We start from the raw sequence: 10,859 nt of genomic DNA, 5'->3' as shown, positions 1-10,859 counted from the left end.
TCTGTTGTTCTAAGAATGCATTTTGATTGTGCCATACTGCCATGTGTTAAATAGTGACTGATTGTTTGACCTCCGGCATGTATAAACAAATGATATCTTTTTTCTTTTGAATTTTATATACATGTAGCAATCATTTTCTGGATCGAAATACTTGACTTTGCTATATAAATACATGATTTAATAAGAACGGGCCCCTAGCTCAGCTGGTCATCCCCGTTTCCCAAAGTTTCATGCGCTCCAGGAGATTCCAGGTTCGAGTCCTCAATGACGTAATATTGTAGGAATTAACATGGATGGTAGAGTTAGCTTGCCCCCCTTGTGACACAATCTCAGCCCCTCCCGCTTCGGCTCCCTTGGCTAGGTTACCCATGAGACTCGCTGGTAGGTTAGCACGACAACTTATTCAATTCGTGTAGTAGTGCGTGTCTGAAACACATGTGTCCGCGTTAAGTTTTTTGGAGAATTTTGTAGTGTCCGTGTCAAGCCCTAATTTTAAGAGAAATGTTTCTCTTTTACTTCCAAGCTTCGCCTGAAATCGAGAGCAGAGAGAAACTAAATGGCAGCAGAGAAAGGGAGAAAAATTCAGAGATGACATTGAGAGGGGTTTTGATTATTGTTCTGTTGATGCTCAAATGAAGAACGGCTGAAGAGATTGAGAAGAGGAACACATAAATATGAAGAAGAAACTGAAATTAGGGTTGTGTCAATCGAATCGAAGAATTGCTGAAGATTAAAGGGGGTTTTAGGAGTTGATACGATCTTAATACTGGGTTGTTCATGAATTGATCGTTTCTGCTACAATTGAATAGATTGTTGTCAAATGGAGCTGGACAACGAGAAGACTCAGATGGGTTTGTGTTTGAATCAAGGTTGGATCAAGTTACAGGGAAGACTACAGAAATGGGTTGAACTTGTGCTGGTATTGATGTGTTATCTGAAGCTGTATGGTGATGGGGTTGGAATTCAAGGGTTTAAGTGTTCTTGAGCTAATGAATCTGGTGTTGAAGTATGATAATGATGGTGGTTGTGGTGACTAAGGAACTGGTGGTGATTTGAAGATGGTTTGTTCTGATTTTGGTTGAATGGAGTTTGTTTGGCTGTTGATTACAGACAGTGATGGTGGTTTGTGTTGGTGAAGCTGTTGCTACTTGCTACTGTTACATAGATGATGGCTGAGCAGAGAACAAGAACTGGAAGATGATGGTGCCAAGATTAAGTATGCAATTACCAATGATGGAATGGAGGCTAAGATGAACAGCTAGGAGCTGCTGTAGTTGGGAGAGCAAGTGGTTGTTGAACCTGACTTGCAGGTGGTGTTGCTAATTGATTCAAGTGATTGTGTGAGATTGATAAGGGTGTTTGAGTCCGTATGGTTGTGCAGTTGAGAGTCGGCAAGAGGAGATGATGAACTGCTGCTGCAGATATGGAGTTGAAGTAATTGCAGGGCCTGGTGCAGTCGAAACCGCTTGACTGAACTTCTTTAAATAGATGTATGTTTAGGCTGGAATTGCAGTGATGTGTTGCTGCTGGTATTGAGGTCGTCTGAGCTGCAGGTGGTGGAAGTGGCATCAATTTAACTGCCTAATAGTAGAAGCCATGGAATTGCTGTTGGTGTTTGTGCAGTGGTGTATTTGCTGAGGTTGGCATTACAGGGGAGGAATGAATGCATTGTGGCTAGGTATTGCAGTCAAGAGCAGCTGATTGTTGGAGGACAGAAGGAAACAAAGAAACCCATCCACATCTTCAACCTGTTATCTTTAGGCCTGAGTAGATTGACCTGGTGATTGTTACAGCAGTGAATACTACAATAGAGAAGTGCTGGTACTGATTTAGTTGCAGGTGTGCAGTGTTGTTGGCTGCAATGAAGGACAAAGGCAGTGTGATGGGGATTGGTGCTGGTAATAGCAGTGCAGTGTGGTGCAGGTGCAAGGTGAAGCGCACTGATGGTGCAACACAAATCTGGCATGTGCAAAACAGCCTTGGCCTAGACTACTCAGACTAGTTAGATGAGTCAGCCAGCTGACTCTCAGACGTGACCCAGTGACCGTTTGACTTTCCCGGCCACCTAAGCAGTTTTCTGGTGATTTCTCCGGCCAAATTCCGGCGATGACCACAGTTTTCCGGTGACTACTTTTTGGCAGAAATTTACTGGCTATTATCACACATGGGCTTGGTGGACTCCTTGGTGATGGACTTTGGAAACAAGATAGTTATTGAAAGAAGACTTCTACAACTTTTTGAGGGCACGTTTTTTACTTGGAACTTTGGAGATAGCCGCGATTAGGGTTTGTTTTCATTATTTTTCATTTTCTTTATTTCATTTATTATGTTGATGAACTCCATAGCTATGAGTAGCTAAATCTTATACTATTGGTTAAGGATGTAGTCTGATTTCGAGAACATGTGCTTGATTAATGCATTAGTTTTCTCTCTTTGTTGTCGTTCAAACTTCTATTGTTTTCATAATTGCATGAGTGACGTATTGCAATCGGATTTATATGTGTTTTTAGTTAAGTGGTCAATTAATTGAATTTGCATCATTTTCCTTAGCTAATTGAGTGTTTATCATCGAGTGGTAACCTTAAATACAAGTAACATGATATGATTACAGTTTGTAGTGCTACACTCTTGCAATCATATGTAGAGTTTGACCTTTGTCCGAACGGTCATGCGCAATGTACGACAATTGCATAACCTATTTCTGAAACTTAATGCTCCTAGAAATTGAACTTAATTAGCGCAAGGCATTAGGTTATTCTTTAGGTAGAATTCACATTCGCTGCTCTAATGTGTTTGTTGATGAACTTAGGAAATTAACGGATTATCTTGGTCTCTTGATAGTCTAGGGCTTTTGACGAAAAAGAGATTGAATCGTAATTATAATCATGTATGCAAGCACTTGTTTTATTTCTTTTGATTTATTGTTTTATTGCATTATAAAATCTGACAATCCCCCCTCTTGGTTACTTAGAAACTGAAATTGCATACAACAAAAACTTATGTGGAACGAACTCTTTCTTACCACATACTTCATTCATACTTGGTTCAGTGAGTAAATTTATTTTTGACGCATACGACAGCGATTAAATTTTTGCGCCCAGCCGGGGAGGCATTTGGCTTGTTATTACGTTTTAGTTTCTTATTTTTATTTCTTCTTTCATATTTGCATCGTTTTTTGTCTCTTGTTTCTCACTTGTTTGTGAGAATTGTTTTTCAGGTACTTAATCCCTAGCTTCCAAAAGTTGGAAATATCCAAGGTGTGGGATAGCTAATCGTAGAGGAACAATACTACAAGAAAGACTTGACGAGACGGAATAACTAGAGTTGGAAGTGGAGGAAGAAGTTATATATCACGAAGAAGAACAAGAGGTTCTGGATCCACGAGAACCACTAGTTGAAGAAGAAGAAGCAATGGGTGATTGTACGCCCAAGGACTTGGCTTCTCACAAGCTGGATACACAACAATGGTGTATACAAACAAACTCAACCTTCCATATCAAGCAGGGGTTGATTAGAGAGTTACCAAAGTTTCATGGTATGGTGAATGAAGATCCAAACAAGCATCTTATGGACTTCCACACTATAGTAATGGCAATGTTACCAGCAGAGACTAATGCGGATGGTGAAATGTTGAAAGCTTTTCCATTTTCTTTGGAGGACAGTGCTAAGGAATGGTTGTACTATTTTCCGTACGGAAGTGTCACTACATGGAATGGGTTGAAGAAGCTTTTCTTAGAAAGATATTTTCCTGCATCAAAGGCTACTCAAGTTCGCAAGTAGATTTGTGGGATGAAGCAAAATGTGGTAGAGTCATTGTATGAATGTTGGGAAAGGTACAAGAGATGGTGGCAAGCTGCCCTCATCACCAATTCAGTGACGCAATGATTATTCAATACTTCTACGAAGGTCTCCAAGCAATTGATAGGAGTCTTCTTGATACTACAAGTGGTGGTGCACTTATTAACAAGACGGTGACACAAGCTAGAGAGTTGATTGAGAGTATGACAACAAATTCTCAACAATTTTCAAGTCGTGGATCAGAGCCACCCATCAAGGGAGTTAATCAAATTGACGAGATTATTGAATTACGTCATCAAATGAGCAATATGATAGCAATGATGCAACAAATTGCAGCGGTGGTTGTAAAACCATCATGCCCCGCTTATGAGATCGTAAATCAAGTCAATGATATTTTCTCAAATCAGTGGTTTGATACTTACTTCAACTCTTACGATCAAGGATGGAGAGACAACTCCAATTTGAGCTATGGTAACGAGCAAGTTTCAAGTGCAAGTTCTGTTTACAACCGTCAGAGTGAGTTCTAACAATAAGTGCAAAAACCACAACAAGTTCAAAGTCCAGAATTGAAAAAGATGGCTACTTTGGTGGAGACTCTGATTTCCGTGGTACAGCAAAATCAACAACTAGCGGGCATAAATCAGCATAAAACGGATAATGCAATTAAAGAGTTGAAAGCACAAGTTGGTCAACCACAAGAACAACAACTCCAGCAACAATAACAACCTCAAAACCAAGGGTCCAATATGGAAGAGTTGCTGAAATCTTTTATGCAAAGAGCAGATGGTGCAGTCAAGGAGTTGCAAAAACTACTTGGTTCAATGGCCGAGGAGATTAATTACTTGAATGCACAAAATGGTGAGAAACTCCCTTCTCAACTTTTTAACCCATGAGAGGGTGTCAATGTTGTTATGTTGAGAAGTGGTACACAACTTGTGCAACTTGAAGTTACCGATACGGGTAACATGAAGATCCAAAAAGAACCGGTTTTGGATGAAAGGAATGTTGATTTCCCCCAAACTTCCGAGGTACCTATTTCCAACTCTAAAACTCTTATTTCTACTTATGTTCCTTCTCTACCTTTTCCTGACAGGTTCGCGAAAGCTAATAAGAAAGTGGAACAAGATAGGGATATTTGGGATGTTTTTAAGAAGGTCCAAGTGAATATTAGGCAAACTCCTCACTATGCAAGGTGTGTAAAGGAATTGTGCACTAACAAGCACAAGGTTACCGGTAATGAGATAATGTGTGTGTGGGAGAACGCTTCGACGTATCTTCAAAGGAAACTCCCATCTAAATTGAAGGATCCCGGTAGTTTCACTATTCCATGCACTATTGGTAAAACAAGGTTCACAAAAGCTATTTTGAAGCTATTGATTTTGTTCAAGAAACAAGGTTCACTATTCCATGCACTTCGGGTTACCAGATGGAGGTTCAAGAAAGATTTCAAGTAGGATTCAACCAGCCTCATGGAGGCAATTATGAAGCTGTTGATTTTGTTATAGGCAACATAATTAAAGTAGCTCCTCACCAGAACCTCTCGGCGATCAAATTAGAAAAATTTTATATTCAGTCAAACTTATTACATAACTTAAATTGGAAATGTCCTAACCTCCAACAGTTTTTTGATACTCCCCAGTCAGTTCATGTTTCGACTGCTGAGACGAATACTTATAACTCTCATCCGACTGTGGCTGTTCAGAATGGTGTTATTCTTAGCCTATCTGAACACCGTTATGTATATTAGAGTTAGTTTCTCTTGGTTGGGCACTCTCTCTGTTTTCTTCTAAAATAAAAAGGTTCACAAAAGCTATGCTAGATTTAGGAGATTCTATTAATGTTATGCCTACTTCAATTTATGATGGTTTAAATCTTGGTCCTCTCAAGAAAACCGGCATAGTTATTCAACTTGACTATAGATCTAATATTTACCCGAAAAGGATTGTTGAGGATGTTTTGGTGCAGGTAAAATGACTAATATTTCCAGTGGATTTCTATGTTTTAGACATGAGTGATGTGAATTCATCCTCGTCTATACCTTTACTGTTGGGTAGACCATTTATGAGTACCGCTAGAACGAAGATTGATGTCCACAATGACACCTTGACTATGGAGTAAAACGAAGAAGTCATACACTTTAACATCTTTGGGGCGAGTAAATACCCAAGTAACATTCAATCCGATTTCCATAATGTGTTGGAAGCCAGCCAAGCCGTAGCGAACAAGGAGATAGTCGGGCTAACGACTTTAAACCAAAGCGCTGCATGGGAGGCAACCCATTGGTTTTGTATCTCTTATCTTTTATTTTATTTTTCTTTTCTTTTCAAGTTTTTGTTTTATTTTATTTTCTAATTTCTGATTTCTTGTTACATATCATGTTAGGAATTTCCCACCTTAAATTTTACTTTGAATGACTAAATTTTACATTGAGGACAATGTAAAGTTTAAGTGTGGGGGAGTGTTTATCATATAGAGTTTTTATCCTTGTTAGTTTTCCCTTGTGTATATATTTATAAAATAAAATAAAAATGATGATAAAATCCTAAGTCTGGAAGCTTGTTCCTTACACTAATGGAAACATCATCGTTGTATGAGTTGAGGAACCCAATAATAGAGTCTATTCAGAAAAGGACAAGAGCTCAGGTGTTAGAAATAACATGATAGTTGTCACCATATCTTGGAGTCGTCACCATATCACCTTCTGTTTTTATTTTTTTGCAAACTTTTTGTTTCTCTAAGTGATTTGATGGGGCACCAACATTGAATTGTTATCACTGCTAGGATAAAGTAGAGTGATTGGGTCACTAAAAAAGAGAGAGATAGACCAGACCAATCGGAATAAAAATAGATTGACACTTGGATAGAAATATGTTTGTGTTAGAGCACTGCTCGGTCGAACTCGCTACCGTCGCTATCTCAAGCTTGTTTGTCAAGTTTAGTTGATCAAAACTATAGTCTTGATTTCTTGTCTTCTTATAGCTATGTCTCGGATTAGGATAAAATATTTAGTTGAGCTTTAGACTTCACGACATTCATCGATTGAAGACGAAGATCTACTGAGGAGAGCTTGGAGGAACTTCATCAACAAAAGGTATACAGAGACTAGAACTTCTCTATCGCTCAGAAGTTTATTCTATTATATCTCCTGATGAGACTAAGTCGTATAGCTATATAGAATTTTACATTATACACATTTGATATTTCGAGTTGAGTTTATCTCGGTTATCTATTTCTCGAAATATATGTTGGAAGCTTTTTGCTTTGACTATGTTCATCATTATTCATGACGAGTTTAGTTTGAAACAATTTATTTGTTGGAAACTAAATATTAAGTCAAAAGATGATCATGTGAAAATTGCCTTGAAACATCTTTATATGATTTATATAAGACAATCATTTGACGTCGACTTGGAATGTTTCGTATTGATCATTCAATCACTTGAAAATTACTTGAAGCTAATAGTTTGTGTGAGACAGCTATTGTCGTCTTCTAAGGATATTTCAATGATTGAAATGGGAGTTTAGAACAATTGACCATGTCTGGATACAACACGGTATCCATACCTAGTATGCGAACTGTATTGTTATGATTCATGTCTGGTACCCTTGTTTGCGTACCTAGTATGCGAACGGTTCTACCTGAGTTAGATCCGGGACTGCTCTTTGCATACCTGGTTTGCGAACTGCTGGACATCCCAAGGTACGGAGCTGTTGTTTGCATACCTGGTTTGCGAACAAAATGGTTTAAGTTCTAAGTTCGGTTAAGTATGATTCTCATACTCATGAACTAAACATTTATGAATTAAGGAATGCAATCTTTGCAAACCATGGCTTAATGCTCATGAATTTATTCATGTATAAGTACTTTGTACAATTACGAATCAATTCGATTTAGTTTCAATTGGTTCGTATATATTTCTATGAGATAGTGAACAATTGAACAACTCTATTTGAAACACGATAAGATTCATTTGATTATCTTTCATGATTGATTGATCATCATATTTGATCTAGAAGTGTTAGATGAATATGGTTAAGACAAAAGTGTTCATATGGCTAACTCCGGTTAGTTGTTATTGAGCCAACTCAATATACACGTTTAGGTACGGTTACCCATATCTAAATGAAGGTATATTTCATTTGTGTGTAACAAGCTAAGACCATCCAACGGTGGAGATTGATTTCTTTATTTTAAAACAGACTTAGCTTGAATCTTAAATCAGGTTTTTATCTAACGGTGAAATATTGATGCTTTGTTACTATGTTATCTTAGCTTTCAATTTAAGCAAACCCTGATTTGAAAGAATATATAAGGGAGAACCCTAGCAACTGGAAAAACCTAATCCAGGCACTTTCCTGTGTCCTAGTTGCAAACTAGAGTCGATTCTCCTTTAACCTAGGTTTTTCTAAAACCCTATTAGGTTAACGACTTGAAGAATTCATTTGGGATTCATGAAGTCAGATCCAACTATTTTCTCTGTAGTTGTGTAGATGGGGAAAACCAGTCGCTGGTTTTTTAGGGAAGCGAAGAGATGAGCGTGTTGTCGAGACTCCTCAACCGAGCGAACTGTTCAACCTCACACAGATGCACTGCAAAAGGAATATTTAAATTCGAGAGATCAATCTGTAGGACTCCGGCCTAAACCAAGTAAATGGCCGTTCTAGAGTCAATTCGGTCGCAAATAGGGAGATGGGTTGATCTGTAGGACGGAAGCTGAGAATTGCGTGAGATCAGTGATGATCAAGGATTGTGGATAAGTTGAAAGTTTTTGCAATTTTGGTGAACTGATGAGTTCGAAATAAGTTCTGATGGATTGATGAATTCTTGAGAGTAGTTACTCGAGAGAATTCTGTGTAGACAATTGCTGATAGCTGGTGATCATACGTTGTCTGTTTTTTTTAATCATGGATTCAGAGACTTATTTTTATTGTCAGAGTTGTGAACACCTTGATCTTGAGTGAAAGAGTGGGAAAGTGGGAGATCGTGGTGAAACCATTTCCAAATTGTGCGGAGACTTGGTTGATCATTCACCCACTACTTTGCTAACTCCTTCAACCGTTGACACGACTTACTCACATTTGTCGTTATGGGTGAATCCACGTATGTAGGCCTCCAGACCAAAACCCTAATTGATATCCCACAATTTGACGTGATTGATGTCTCACGAATTGTGGAGTCTGCATGACAGACGTGTATTAGTGAGTCAGTTGTTGAGTGATTAGACAGTGAGTCTAGGTTTTGTTGAATCGAGCATGAGTGATGAATGCTCAACGATTCATGGATCGAACATGTAGTTCTCTGAAATGATGTCAATATTGTTGATTCAGTGATGAATTATTGACTAGTATTTGAGGACTGAGCAAGTATTGCTCAAATTTGGCGAATTACTGAATAATGAGAATTTGACGTGCAACTGAGCAAGTGTTGCTCAACTCGACAAATATGTTGATAATTTGACGAGCAACTGATCAAGTATTGCTCAATTCGACAAATTACTGATAATTACTAAATATGGATAGCTGGATCAATATTTGAGCAATTGAGCAAGTATTGCTCAATTCGACGAATTATTTATCGGTGACGTGACCAAATAAAATATTAAGATACTAGTGGATTACCAAATATCATATGATTAATTCAGATGTTGGTTGCTGAATCAATATAAATTCATTAGTGATTGAATCTTGCTCAGAATGATGATTCGTAGAGCATTTATTCGAAACCCTAATTTCAGATCATAATTGATGAATCGCTGAAAATAGGTCATGAGTGATAGAGGGATCAACCACATGGGATGATGGGCGTCCATATCGTGCCCAGTGCTCGATTGAGCATGCACCAGGGTTCTCAGTTGGAGGGTTTGTGAAAGAATGATGATTAAATGCCGGTTTTATCATTTATTGAAATATTGCTGGGTTCAGCATTAGGTGATAAAACCTAAGTATGAAAGATGGGGGACCGACCAAGAGAGCATGGGACCGGATCTTGGTGGTCACGGGACCATCTGTTGGTCGTTTGAGCAATCCCCAGGTTGGTTGGAGAGAATTTGGACCCAATATGAGTAATTGAGCAAATTAGGTTAGAATCATGAAAACGTGTGGGACCGGATTTGTGCAAGCCCTAGGAATGACTCTGGTCGGTAAAGGAGGAATGCACGTGTTACCATGGCGTCCGTGTCTCCGTACTGAGAGTCTAAGTATTTTCTGATGTGGTTCGAGCAACATTGTGAATTTTCAGAAGAGTTTCATCTTGACTGAAATTCTTGATTTTTGTTGGAATGAGCATGTACGCTCAATTGATCAACATTTTGTAAATACTAAAGTAAGAGTATTTTAACATTTAAAATTACTGTGAGAGGCTAGCCGGTCGTGTAACCATGTTGGCTTTTGGTTTTTCGTGATTCGAGCAAAATTTGAGAAGTTATGACTAAATCATGATTTTTGCTCAAACCAAGGAGTTTCATGAATTTAGGAAAATAATAATTATAAAAGACTAGGTATTGCAAGGTGTGGTACCGGCCACGCCCATGTTGCCCGGTCCCGCACACCTTTCCCTATTTTATAATTTCATTTTTCATGAATCCGTGAAGTTATGGAGAATCCATGAGTTTTTGTTGAAACGGAGGAGTTTCATGAGATTGGGAAATAATAATTATAAAAGGCTGGGGATTGTGAGGATTGGGACCGGCCACGGCTAGGGCATGGTCGGCCGGAGATGTTGCCCGGTCCCGCACACCTTTCTCTATTTTATAACATTATTTTCATGAATTCATGAAGTTATGGGGAATTCATGAGTTTTGCACAAACAAGAAAAATTGCTAAATTGAAGGAGTTTTTCACGGCTAGGGTATGGCCGGCAGGCCGGTGGGCCCGGCCCCCTGGGCGCCTCTTATTATTTTATTATTATTTGTAGTTTTCTCCTGTTTTGCGTAGGATTCCTCATCTGTCCATATTTTTGGATGCTCGTTTGTGCATACGGGTGCTCAGTCGTGCATCATTGTCGAGTACACTTGCACCATATTGTGGGGCTTACTCAGCGATAGTCCAGATGCCCATTTGTT

Source organism: Papaver somniferum, chromosome 6 (assembly GCF_003573695.1).
Source record: "Papaver somniferum cultivar HN1 chromosome 6, ASM357369v1, whole genome shotgun sequence".
In the NCBI taxonomy this organism is placed as follows: Eukaryota; Viridiplantae; Streptophyta; class Magnoliopsida; order Ranunculales; family Papaveraceae; genus Papaver; species Papaver somniferum.
This window is presented reverse-complemented; position numbering follows the sequence as displayed.